The sequence below is a fragment of the Pinus tabuliformis genome, chromosome 5_2 (assembly GCF_031772625.1).
Source record: "Pinus tabuliformis cultivar Carrire ecotype Pingquan chromosome 5_2, CPIR1, whole genome shotgun sequence".
Lineage (NCBI taxonomy): Eukaryota > Viridiplantae > Streptophyta > Pinopsida > Pinales > Pinaceae > Pinus > Pinus tabuliformis.
The window spans coordinates 22,247,411-22,261,483 of NC_142306.1; the positions used below are offsets into that span (position 1 = coordinate 22,247,411).

The 14,073-nt window shown below is 43.6% G+C and overlaps 2 non-coding genes across 2 annotated transcripts; both read left to right on the forward strand.

The window, feature by feature from the left end:
- The first annotated feature begins 4,694 nt into the window (after nt 1-4,694).
- On the forward strand, nt 4,695-7,958 carry LOC149157389 (25S ribosomal RNA). The gene has a single exon (XR_016262143.1). It is a non-coding gene; the product is annotated as a 25S ribosomal RNA (ribosomal RNA).
- Nucleotides 7,959-8,131: 173 nt separating this feature from the next.
- On the forward strand, nt 8,132-11,462 carry LOC149157390 (25S ribosomal RNA). The gene has a single exon (XR_016262134.1). It is a non-coding gene; the product is annotated as a 25S ribosomal RNA (ribosomal RNA).
- The last annotated feature ends 2,611 nt before the right edge of the window (nt 11,463-14,073 follow it).

Here is a 14,073-nt window from a genome sequence, read left to right on the forward strand (position 1 = left end):
CGAAATCATTCCTATATCAGAGCAGTAGTTAGTTTGTTAGTTAAATTTTTTGATCTGAGTATGGGAATGCCTACCTGAGCGATGATATGATCTCATATATGTATTTTGTGTTGAATATTTGCAGGTTCCGACTGGGATCTCCACAATATAATCCTCGAAATGATAAAGTGATTCACCCTTCCTAGATGATATGAAACCCTAATCTACTACAGACTTCGCACTTTAGGGGGCAATCTGTTACACTAAAACTTGTCACCATGAATATTTGCAGTCAGTATGGCTCCATCAATAACCATACTGTCCTCCTTGGCAAGTCTTATACCTCTGCTCCTCATGTCAAACTCCAAAAAGAGAGAAAGCCTTTAAAAGTCAATATAACTCTGGTTACGCAATTTCTCTTACTCTTACCTGCGTGTACACACCTCAAGTACATAATACTTGCGTACTTGCACGCTCTGTCTGTAAAGGGGTGGGTGCATACTCCTGTAAAGGTCAAAAGGCGCAAGTTTTACTTCAAAAAAGTTACTTGTGGTCAATTCTAGAGCATTCTAGAAGATGGTTTGACGTGGATTGAGCGCCTCTAGATGGTTCATGCATCCCAAAGAAAGAGGAACTTATCCCATGAAGAGGGGAGCTATCCCTTTGAAAGAGGGGCTTATCCCATTCATGGTGGACCTATTTAACTTCCTCCAAAGCATTATAAATATAGGCATTGGGCCAGAGGGAGAGGAGGTTGAAAGCTGAACATTCCTAAGGGTAGATGCTGCTGAAATTAGGACTCCCTTATAGAGCTTGAGAGGAAAGATTCCAATCCTTTCTTAGCTTCATTTGGAAGTGGGTGAGCTGATCAAAGTAGAGGAGAACTCTTGCTGGACCCTGGGAGGAATTTGCACAACACCAAGGCACTGGCTGTAAGGTTTCTTTTGTTTCCAATTAATACAATTAAGTTCATTTTTCTCAACAAGTTGTTATATATAATTTGTTTCGTAAACGCCTTGGTCTTTATGATGAATATGTTTCATCATATGAGTTATTCAAGTGCTATGTAATCGTTTGCTTGTTAGTGAATGCAGGCTTCAAGGAAAAGGAGGAGCTCATCTGGATCGGAGAGGCTTGGCTTCTACAAACAGCGTTGGACTAAAGGTATGCCTTAAACACCTCGTTGCTTTTATTTTAAATGCATATTTAGGGAAAGATAGTGCTTGATTGTTTTATTTGTCACTAGAAAGCCTTAACTTCTAGGGAGGTCGGTTTTGTCCGCAAAATTGACTCTTTCCGCATGACAACAAGGTGGTGAAAAACTTAGACCCGGATTTTTTAAAAAGTTGGTCAACGAGATGTACCAAGCATCCCTCCTAGGTGGACTGTAAAATATTGATTCACGCTCCCTAAGTTCTAAAGTTGGTTGATTTTCAGGGATAGATATACCTTCTTCCGGACTAACAAGTTCTTCAATAGAAATAAGTCCAGAGGGAAGATTTTGGGTAATGATCCTTCCTACCCTGGGTGAACCAGGACCACTGGAAGTTGGAGAAGCAAATCCTGACGATGGAGTAGCAGCAGGTTCAATTTCAGGCTCAGAAATTTCAGGTTCTTCAACTAATTCACTAGTAGAAGAAAAACTGCCAGTAACTTCGAAAAATGAAATTGGTTCAGAAATATACTCTGTTGCTTGAACTTGATAATCGGGATGAACAACTAAATAAGATTCTCTTTCTTTCAGTGACCCAACTCTACTATCACTAGGAGTTACAAGAGCTCGTAGCCCTTCAAGCTGGCTTGGTGAATACTCGAGAGGGTGCCCCCGAAGTCTACGGGATTGTCTCGGTAACTCAGCCATGATTAAATATTTTAATTACTTCAAATGTAAACAAAGAAAAATCTCAATAAAACCACCTAAAGTCTCTAAAGAACCAAACAATTTGAATCACATGCCTAAAAAATCTAGGAGTTCAAACCACACACAAATAGTAACTTTCCGTACCGAAAACACTAGTTGGTGATGAAATCCAACATCGCAGAATTCAATACAGAAAGGGAAGTTGGAACAAATACCCCAAAAACCTGCTTAATGAAACAGACTAGCACAAGTTTCTTCACTAAACTGTCTCGAGTGAAGAGAACCCCACAGAGAGTCCAAGTGAGTCTAGTCGATGTCTGCTCAAGGTACAGTTGGATCTTCCCTCCACCGTCACCTTAGTAAAGAATCCTATAGATTATGGTCACTATGGTTACCAAAAGAAACAAATATACCTGGGGGAACAGTCTGTGATCCGATACACACGCAAGGTCAGAGTAACAAAGCTCAATCCCCTTGAAGGCTCCTTTACATAATCCAAGATTTACCAACAAGTGACCCCAGGCTCCTCGACAATGGTCAATCTGAGGTTTACCTTTTTCAATACGTGTATATCTTCTATCGTCCCCAACGAGGAAGGATTGATTACCCCACTGGTTCGGATATGATATCGTGCTTGACTCCTTTAAGAGGAGCTCCCCAGGGCATAGATGTAACAATTTGAATTTATATCCTACCGCAAGATATAGCTACTTTTTTGTTTTAACTATCTTGGAGAGTTAATTACTTCCTACTCCAAAATACTATACTAAGCCATGTTGGTGATAAAGAGCCCTAGAAATAAAAATATTGCTAGATAAATTTTACTTTAAGCATTATTTTTATGGTTGTTTCTTAAGTCAAAAGGTATGGAGATGAAATTTATGGTGTGAAGACTCGACTCCAAAACACTAAAAATGCACCTAAGATGATAAACAATTCTTTTTCTTCAATGAATTTCTAGCTAAAGAAAGAGTTGAGAATGCACTTCTTTGAAAACAAATATTTCTTCAACATCTAAATGAAAAGAAAATATTTTTTGTATTTTTCAATAAATTCAAAAATGAGACTACTAATTATGCTCACGAAAAATATCCCTTTCTTTTCAACACTCAAAAACTACAGAAAACAATTTATTTTTAAAAGAGATTTTAAAATTTCTAGAAAACACTCAAAACTATGAAAAATCTAATCTTGAGATCTACAAATTTCTAAAAACCTAGTTGAAGTAAAAGCTTACAAAATTTCTTTTCGAGGATGTTTTACTTAGTTATTCAGCAAACTAAGGACTAATTTGTTCAGAATAACAAATTAATCAAAAAACACCCAGCTATGTTTTCTTTTTTAAAAATGAAATTCAAAACTTTCAAACAAGTTCTTTCAAAGCTTTGCAAAGAGAAAACGAGATCTATTTCTCACCAAAGGAAGATTTCACAAATCGGTCAGACTCATCAAGAAGACCAAAAAGGCAAGGGTAATTTGAGGTTTCTTAGGCTTCTAATCTCTGAGTTACTACAAAGACCAAACAAAAATCAAACCAGGCACACAAAACTTCTAGAAAATCACCTAAAACCAAAATGCCAATGGAACTCACTAACAAGAAGTTTCTGACAAGACACATGCAGATCTAGGCAGAGGCTAAAAAATGTAAACAAATCCTAAGCTTAACTAGATGAATATATTTTAGGTTTTCAAACATTTGACAGGGTCCGCAGGCTTCCGGTATAACCAGATGCGATACTGCTATGTGTAGTAAAGCAACAGTGCGGGGATGTACGCACTATGGCGGGGATGTCCGCACTATGTTACAAACAGAACGTGCAGTCCTCTTTCAAAAATGTGAAAAAACAAAAAAAAACAATTCAAAATCTAAAAAATTACCCAATCCTGCACACATCAAGCAAAAACTAGAAACAAAGACAATGTTTCTCAAGTCAAAATAAAAGTAAAGGAAAAAACCAAAATTCAAGTCCCCAGTATGGTTTCCAATTTGTCAGCCAGATAAATCGTTCTTGCAGACAAGACTGATCTCCCTAGTATCTACAGATATCTAGCGACAAGCAGAACAAGCAAATCGACCTTTCTCTAAATATTGCGATTTATAAATAAAAACCAAGAGGTGTCTTTAGACCCTACCTTAAGTCCAACGCTAGTTTGTGGCAGCCACGCTTCGACCATCCAAATGAGTTTCCTTTTGAGAACTTGCAAACACAAACAAGAACACATCAAATAACACCTGCATAGCTAATATAATAAATCATATTCATCATGGTGATCAAGGAATTCATGAAATAAACCATAAAAGACAGCTTATTGAGAAAAATAAACTTGATTGTATTAACTTTGAACAAAGAAAAACTTTACAACCTTGGTGCCTTGATGTTGTACAAGCTCCTCCCAGGGTCCAAGCAAGAATCTTCTCTACTTTGACATCTTCCCAATGAGATCAAAAGGTATGTAATCTCTCCTCTCAAGCTCAATTAGGAAGTCTAAATTCCAACAACATTTACCCTCAAAATAATTCATCTTTCAACCTCCTTAGTAACCAACCCAATGCCTCATTTTATAGTGTAGAGGAAGGAAGTTACAGGTCCACGTATGAAGGGATAGAGTCCTCCTTCAAAGGGATAAGCTCCTCACATCAAGGGGTTAGCTCCTTTAGTTATTGGATACATGAACCACCAAGGAGCGAACATGCCACCTCAAGATTCCTTCTAGAAGCTTCTAGAAATAACCGAAAGTGAGTTTTTAAGAATATACTTGTGCCTTTTCTACTTTTACAGGGGTCCGCACCCATTACACAGAAACAGAGTGGGCAGGTCCATAGGGAACTAGATTTTTAGAGATTTTTTAAGGGCTTTCTCTTATTTTTCAAGGCTTGACATGAAGAGCTGAGATTTAAGACTTGCAAAGGAGGAAAGTATGAGTGGTGATAGACTCACACTGATTGCAGAATGTCCTGGTGACAATATTTTGTGCAACAGAAGCATCCTCAGTGGCGGACCTAGGCCAATTCCCTTAGAATGGGACGCTTGAGAGGGTGACAACCCCATTGTTTGGGAATGCAACCTTAATTGGGTGGTAAATTCTGTCCAAGGCTAAATATGGGAAAGAGACTGACAGCGAACAAGTACTGCGAGGGAAAGATGAAAATGACTTTGAAAAGAGAGTTAAAGAGTGCTTGAAATTACTAGGAGAGGAGTGGATGGAGGTTGTCAATGCGTCTCGGTCAGATGTGGAATGGCTCAGGCTGGTCTGCCGCTCAACTTGAGGTGCAAACCAACATGGGCTGCTGCATCATCACAAGCATAGGTGCATTACTACCTATCGTTTTGGTATTACGGTGGTTGAGGAATGAAGCGTGTGCCCTTGTGGTGGGCCGTGTGCACCTACGTGCTCGTGGTGTTGGTTGGCGGGCTTTCCATTCGACCCCTCTTGAAACATGGACCAAGGAGTCTAACATGTGTGCAAGTCGGTGGGTTTTAAAACCTGCGAGGCTCAAGGAAGCTGACGAGCGAGATCCCCTCTCTAGGGGGGTGCATCGTTGACCAAAATTGAGCTTATGTGAAGGGTTCGAGTGCAAACACACCTGTTGGGACCCGATACTAACATGCAAATCATTTGTCTGACTTGGGTATAGGGGCGAAAGACTAATCGAACCATTTAGAAGCTGGTTTCCTCTGAAGATTCCCTCAGGATAGCTGGAGCTCACGCGCAAGTTTTATCAGGTAAAGAAAATGATTAGAGGCATTAAGGGCGTAATGCCCTTGACCTATTCTCAAACTTTAAATAGGTAAGAGGGTGCAACTTCTCCATTGAGTTGCGCCATTGAATCGAGAGATCCAAGTGGGCCATTTTTGGTAGACAGAATTAGCAATGCGGGATGAACTAAAAGTGGAGTTACAGTGCCAAATTGTGCACTAACCTAGATCCCACAAAGGGTGTTGGTTGATTAAGACAGTAGGACGGTGGTCATGGAAGTCGAAATTTGCTAAGGAGTGTGTAATAACTCACCTACCGAATCAACTAGCCTTGAAAATGGATGGCGCTGAAGCACGCAACCTATACTCAACCTTCGGAGCAATTTCCTAGCTCCGATGAGTAGGAGGATAGGGGGGTCATTGAGAAACCTCAAGTGTGAGCTTGGGTGGATCAGCCCCTGGTGCAAATCTTGGTGGGAGTAGAAAATATTCAAATGAGAACTTTGAAGATTGAAGTGGGGAAAGGTTCTATGTCAACAACACTTGGACATGGGTTAGTTGATACTAAGAGATGGGGAAGCCTTGTATCAAGGGTGCACTCTACATGAGCATCGAAAGGGAATTAGGTTAATATTCCCCAACTAGGACATGGCGGCGGGTAGCAACCTTAGGAAATCTGGAGACGTCGTCGGGCCCTGGGAAGAGTTATCTTTTCTTTTTAACAGCTTACCTACCGTGGAATTGTTTCACCCAGAGATAGGGTCCAATAGCTAGAAGATCACCACATTTCTTTCAGTGTTCAGTGTGCCCTCGGCAGCCCTTGAAAATCTAGAGGACTGAGTACCATTCATGCCTGGTCATACTCATAACCGCATTAGGTCTCTAAGGTGAACAACCTCTGGTCAATAAAACAATGTAGGTAAGGGAAGTCGACAAAACGGATCTGTAACTTGAGGAAAAGGATTGGCTCTAAGGCCTAGGCCTAGGTATCTGCACCCTCAACTCGAGGCTATCGGCAGTCTGCCCGAGCTACTCTCATGGCAAGGGTAGGCAGTTGCGTGCCAATTAGGCTATGGGCATGGAATGCCCCCTGCTGGGGGCTTTTCCCTAGGCATTGAACAGTCAATTCAAAACTGGTACGGACAAGGGGAATCCAACTTTTTAATTAAAACAAAGCATTACAATGGTCCCTGTGGATGCTGACACAATGTGATTTCTACCTAGTGCTCTGAATGTAGTGAAGAAATTCAACCAAGTGCGGGTAAACGACGGGAGTAACTATGACTCTCTTAAGGTAGCCAAATGCCTCGCCATCTAATTATTGATGCACATGAATGGATTAAAAAGATTACCATTGTCCCTATCTACTATCTAGTGAAACCATAGCCAAGGGAATGGGCTTGGCATGATCAGTGGGGAAAGAAGACCCCGTTGAGCTTGACTCTAGTCCAACTTTGTGAAATGACTTGAGAGGTGCAGAATAAGTGGGAGTCATTTTCAGCGCAAGTGAAATACCACTACTTTTAATGTTATTTTACTTATTCCATGGGGCAGAGATGGGGCACTGCCCCTATTTTTGGCCTTAAGGCACGTTTCAGCTTGTCGATCCAGGTGGAAGACATTGTCAGGTGGGGAGTTTGGTTGGGGAAACACATTTGTTAAAAGATAGCACGTGTCCTAAGAAGATCTCAATGAAAAGAGAAATCTCAAGTGGAACAAAAGGGTGAAAGCTCATTTGATTTTTATTTTCAGTACAAATACAAACCGTGAAAGCATGGCCTATCGATCCTTTGGATTTTTGGAATTTGAAGCTAGAGGTGTCAGAAAAGTTACCACAGGGGTAACTGGCTTGTGGCAGCCAAGCGTTCATAGCAAAGTTGCTTTTCTATCCTTCGATGTCAGCTCTTTCTATCATTGTGAAGCAAAATTCACCAAGTGTTGGATTGTTCACCCACCAATAGGGAACGTGAGCTAGGTTTAGACCGTCGTGAGACAGGTTAGCTTTACCCTACTGATGAACCACACCACAATAGTAATTCAACTTAGTACGAAAGGAACCATTGATTCACACAATTGGTCATCGTGCCTGGTTGAAAATCCTATGGCGCGAAGCTACCGTGTGTCATATTATGGCTGAATGCCTCTAAGTTAGAATCCATGATAGAAGTAGTGCATGTGACTCTTCGACTGTATCTTGACCCGTAGTAGGGGTGTGGCTTTGTCACCCCCAATGGCCCGTGTCATTTGCAAACCACGACCGTGAAGCATCTCGGTCGGGGAAAATTTGAAGTTCAATTCCAAATGGTTGTTGAGAACAATCCTTTGTAGACAACTTAAATACGCAAAGGGGTATTGTAAGTGGCAGAGTGGCCTTGCTACCATGATCCACTGAGATTCAGCCCTTGGTCACCTCGATTCAGAGCTTTGCTCTTGTCACAAACAAATCCAGACAACCCTCCCACTCTTGTACCTTTTCCTCTTCCTCTAGATGACAATTTTTTATTGCTTGGGGGTGAGAAATTTTGGGTTTCCATTACACGATGGAAAAGGTGTCGAAGCCCAGGAAAATTGGGGTTTCCATGTTGCCCTCCAATGCCCAAAATTTTGGGGTTTCCATGTCGAGCCCCGACATGCAAAATTTGGGGTTTCCACGTTGGGACAAATTGTAGTCTGTAGAAGCATCCTCAGCAATGGACCTAGGCCAAGTTCCTTGGAAGGGGGCACTTGAGAGAGTGACAGCCTCGTCGGGACGGGACCCTGCCGCATCATGAGGCATTGTTGGCGAGTCGGATTGTGTTGTAATGTAGCCCTAATTGGGTGGTAAATTATGTCTAAGGCTAAATACAGGCAAGAGACTGATAGCGAACAAGTACCATGAGGGAAAGATGAAAAGTACTTTGAAAAGAGAGTTAAAGAGTGCTTGAAATTACCGGGAGGGAAGAAGATGGAGGTTGTCGATCTGTCTCGGTTGGATGTGGAATGACTCAAGCTGGTCTACCACTCGACTTGAGGTGCAAACCCACATAGGCTGCTACATCTTCACAAGCATAGGTGGATTACTGCATGTCGGTTTGCTGTTGTGGTGGTGGAGGAACGAAGTGTGCCCCCTTGTGGTCGGCCATGTGTATCTACATGCTCATGGTGTTGGTTGGCAAAATTTCCATTCGACCCGTCTTGAAACATGGACCAAGGAGTCTAACATGTGTGCGAGTCGACGGGTTTGAAAACTTGCGAGGCACAAGGAAGTTGGCAGGCGAGATTCCCTCTTTGGGGGGGTGCATCGTCGATTGACCTTGAGCTTATGCGAAGGGTTTGAGAGCGCGCACACCTATTGGGACCCAAAATATGGTGAACTATGCTTGAGCAGGGCAAAAGCCAGAGGAAACTCTGGTGGAGGCTCATAGCAATACTAACGTACATATCATTCGTCTAACTTGGGTATAGGGCTGAAAGACTAATCGAACCATCTAGTAGTTGGTTTCCTCAAAAGTTTCCCTTAGGATAGTTGGAGGTCACGCACAATTTTTTTCAAGTAAAGCAAATGATTAGAGGCATCAGGGGTGTAATGCCCTCGACCTATTCTCAAACTTTAAATAGGTAAGAGGGTGCAGCTACTCCATTGAGCTGCACTGTGGAATCGAGAGCTCCAAGTGGGCCATTTTTGGTAAGTAGAACTGGCGATGCGGGATGAACCGAAAGTCAAGTTACAGTGTGGAATTTTGCACTAAACTAGATCCCACAAAGGGTGTTAGTTGATTAAGACAATAAGACATGGAAGTTGAAATCCACTAAGGAGTGTGTAACAACTCACCTGCCAAATCAACTAGCCCTGAAAATGGATGGAACTGAAGTGCGCAACCTATACTCGATCGTCAGAGAAATTTCCTGCTTCTGATGAGTAGGAGGACATAGGGGTCGTTGAGAAACCTCGGGCATGAGCTTGGGTGGATCAACCCCCGGTGCAGATCTTGGTGGTAGTAGCAAATATTCAAATGAGAACTTTGAAGACTGAAGTGGGGAAAGGTTCCATGTGAATAGCACTTGGACATGGGTTAGTTGATCCTAAGAGATGGGGAAGCCTTGTATTAAGGGTGCGCTCTGCATGAGCATCGAAAGGGAATCATGTTAATATTCCTAAAATGGGACATGGTGACGGGCGGCAACGTTAGGAAATCTGGAGGCGTCGTCGGGGGCCCCAAGAAGAGTTATGTTTTCTTTTTAATATCTTGCCCACCTTGGAATTAGTTCACTCAGAGATAGGGTCCAGCAGCTAGAAGAGCACCTCACATCTTGCAGTATGTAGTGCACCCTTGATAGCCCTCGAAAATATAGAGTACCGAGTACCATTCATGCCCAGTCATACTCATAACCACATCAGGTCTCCAAGGTGAATAGCCTTTGGTCAATAGAATAATGTAGGTAATGGAAGTCGACAAAACAGATCTGTAACTTCGAGAAAAGGATTGGCTCTGAAGGCTGGGCCTAGGGGTCTGCGCCCCCAACTCATGGGTTGTCAATAGTCTACCTAAGCTACTCTCATGGTCAGGGTAGGAAGTCGTGTGCCGATTGGGCTATGGGTGTAGAATGCCCCATGTCGAGGGATTTTCCCTAGGCATTGAACAGTCTACTCCAAACTGGTACGGACAAGGGGAATCTTACTATTTAATTAAAAAAAAGCATTGTGATGGTCCCTATGGATCATGACGCAATGTGATTTCTACCCAGTGCTCTTAATGTCAAAGTGAATAAATTCAACCAAGCGCGGGTAAATGATGGGAGTAACTATCACTCTCTTAATGTAGTCAAATGCCTCATCATCTAATTAGTGACGTGCATGAATGGATTAACGAGATTCCCACTATCCCTATCTACTATCTAGTGAAACCACAACCAAGGGAATGGGTTTTCCAGAATCAACAAGGAAAGAAGACCCTGTTGAGCTTCACTCTAGTCCGACTTTGTGAAATGACTTGAGAGGTGTAGAATAAGTGGGTGGCATTTTCAGCACAAGTGAAATACCACTAATTTTAACATTATTTTACTTATTTCGTGGGGTGGAGACGGGCACTGCCCCTGTTTTTGGCCTTAAGGCATGTTTCAGCGAGTTAATCTGGGCAGAAGACATTGTCAGGTGGGGAGTTTGGCTAGGGCGACACATTTGCTAAAAGATAATGTAGGTTTCCTAAGATGAGATCAACGAGAACAGAAATATCGTGTGGAACAAAAGGGTAAAAGCTCATTTTATTTTGATTTTCAGTACGAATACAAACTGTGAAAGCGTGGCCTATCGATCCTTTAGATTTTTGGAATTTGAAGCTAGAGGTGTTAGAAAAGTTACCACAATGCTAACTGGCTTGTGTCATCCAAGCGTTCATAGCAACGTTACATTTTGATCCTTTGATGTCGGCTCTTCCTATCATTGTGAAGCAGAATTCACCAAGTGTTGGATTATTCACCCACCAATAGGGAACGTGAGCTGGGTTTAGACCGTTGTGAGATAGGTTAGTTTTACCCTACTAATGAACTGCACCGCGATATTAATTCAACTTAGTATGAGAGGAACTGTTGATTCACACAATTGGTCATCGAACTTGGTTGAAAAGCCAGTGGCACGAAGCTACCATGTGTCAGATTATGACTGAATTCCTCTAAGTCAGAATCCACACTAGAAGCGGTGCATGTCACTCTTCGAGTGTATCTCAACCTGTAGTAGGGGCATCGCTTTGTCTCCCCCAGGGTCCCGTGTCATTTGCAAACCACGACTGTGAAGAATCTCGGTTGGGGAACCTTGAAGTTAAATTCCAAACCGTCATTGAGAAGAATCCTTTGCAAACAACTTAAATACGTGATGGGGTATTGTAAGTGGCAGAGTGGTCTTGCTGCCACAATCCACTGAGATTCAGCCCTTGGTCATCTCAATTCAGAGCTTTTCTCTTGTCACAAACAAATCCGGACAACCCTCCCACTCTCGCGCCTTTGCCTCTTCCTCTAGAAGACAATTTTTTATTGCTTGGGGGCAGGAAATTTGGGGTTTCCATGCCATGATGGAAAAGGTGCCGAAGCTCGAGAAAATTGGGGTTTCCATGCCACACTCCGGCGCCCAAAATTTTGGGGTTTCCATGTCACGCCCTAGTGCCCAAAATTTGGGATTTCCACGTTGTGATGAAATAGGCACTCAAGCATGGGCAAAATTTGGGTTTCCATGCCGCGCCCTAGCATCCAAGCATGGGAAAAATTGGGGTTTCCACCCCGTGCCTAAAATTTGGGCCTTCTGCCTGACGCAAAAAAATTTGGGGTTTCCATGTCACGCCCAAAATTTTGGGTTCCCATGTTGCACCCAAAATTTGGGGTTCCACCCAGTGCCTATTTGGGGCTTCCACCTGGCACAAAAATATTGGGGTTTCCATGTTGTGCCCAAAATTTGGGGTTTCCAAGTCACGCACTGGCAGCCAAACTTGTGGAACCTTGGGGTTTCCATGTCACGCCATGACTGAAACTGATGGTGCCCAAGCCTAGGGAAACTTGGGGTTTCTGTGTCGCACCACGGCTGAAACTGGTGGTGCCCAAGTATGGGGAAACTTGGGGTTTCCATGTCCTGCCTTTGATGGAACCATGGGTTTCAATATTTTACAGCACGATGGAAATGCAAGGTTTTCAACAATGCCCCAATGCAGGGAACATGGGGTTTCCATGATGATGCAAACCAGCTCACAAGTCTGGGGAACTTGGGGTGTTTCGCAACCACTGCCCAAGTCTGGGGAACTCGCAGTTTCCATGTTGCGTCGTGACTGGAACCACCTATGGAAACCACCCAATTTTGGGAAACATGGGGTTTCCATGTCACAACACACCCTGAATCGCCCAAGAGTCTATGGAACTTCGAATTTCCATATCATGGGGTGAGGAAAAGCTGCCAAAGTCTAGGGAACTCAGGGTGTCCATTTTGCGGCGCGATGGAAACTGCTACCCAAGTTAGTGGACACATGGGGTTTCCATTTTTCATCATGACAAAAATTGCTAACCAAGTCTAGGAAACGAGGGGTTCCCATGTCGCTCGTGTCGCTGCTGAAACTATCACCCAAGTATGGGGAGCTTTGGGTTTGCATGTCATCGCGTGACAAGGAACAACTACCCAAGTTTGAAGAGCTTCAGGTTTCCATGTCATCGCGCGATAGGGAACGACTATCCAAGTCTACCGAACATGGGGCTTTCCATTCTGTGGCATGATGAAAACCACCCAATTATGGGAAAATCGAGGTCTTAGATGTTCTGCCATGATAGAAACCATGACCTCGGTGTACGGAACTCGAGTTTCCATGCCGTGAAATGAAAAAGAACCGCCCAAGCCCACAGAACCTGGGGGCTTCTGTTTCATGGCATGAGGGAAACTGCCTAATTCCAGGAACCTCTGGGCTCTCCATCTCCCACCCAAGCAAAAACCGCGGCCCTGGTGTGAGGAACTTGGGTTTCCATTTCAAAACACGACCAAAATCACCCAAGTTTAGGGAACTCATGGTTTCCATGTTGCAGAATGATGAAGAATTGCCCAAGCCTTGTGAACTTTGGGTTCCCATTTCATGGTAGGGTGGAAACTGCTTGCCTGGTCTGTCTCTAGAACATGGGGTTTCCATGTGTCATTGCTACGGGAGCGTTCCAACTGTAGGGAAAGCGGGGTTTCCCTACCCCTCCATGATGATAGCTGCCCAAGTGTGCGAAATCTAGGGTTTCCATGTCCAATCGCATTGGAAACCTCTAGCACGTATAGGGGGGATGTCAGATATTCGATTCGGGAGCACCTGAGAGAGTCAAAAGACTGAACCCATAGTACGGGTGATCGCATTCGGTTATATGTGACTCAAGTGAGCGTTCGGTTATATGCGAAGACTTGGCATGACATTTGCTTATGCACGATGGTGATGGGCGCACTCATAGCGGGGCACCGTGTTGGGCAGGGCACACACCTGTTGATACGTGCACGATGGGTGAGTCACTGGGGAAGGCGCAAGGGACACCCTTGTTGGGTGCCTGGATGAAAGAGGTGACCATGTGTACATGAGATAGGATGCGGGCAGGTGTGCAATGTGTGGAGACGGGTGTAATCAGCTAAGTGTTGGAGTTGACCCATGGGTGCGATGATGCACACGAAGGGACGCAATGGTTCATTGGAATGGGGTGTGTCAAGGTTACGTGGTAGGTTGGACAGGCATGCATGTTGATGGAGCTGATCCTTGTTATCCTTGAGAGACATGACCCTTGGCCAAAAGGATGTGTATAAGTAAAGATGATGGTGTTCAATGAAGGGACATCGAACTGAGACTTCCACGCAGGCAGGCCGCACTACATGCGGGCCATGTGCCCTCACTATGGACTGCACTGATGGGCAGAGTTTGGGCATCGTGGAATGGAAAGTCCAGTGGACAGGTTTGCAGTTCAGGCATGGAGTTGTGTCGTGCAGGCCATGGGCAATGCAGCATGACCACACGACACGATGGGTTGAAAGAATAATTAAATAAGATAAATTGATGGTAAGTTATT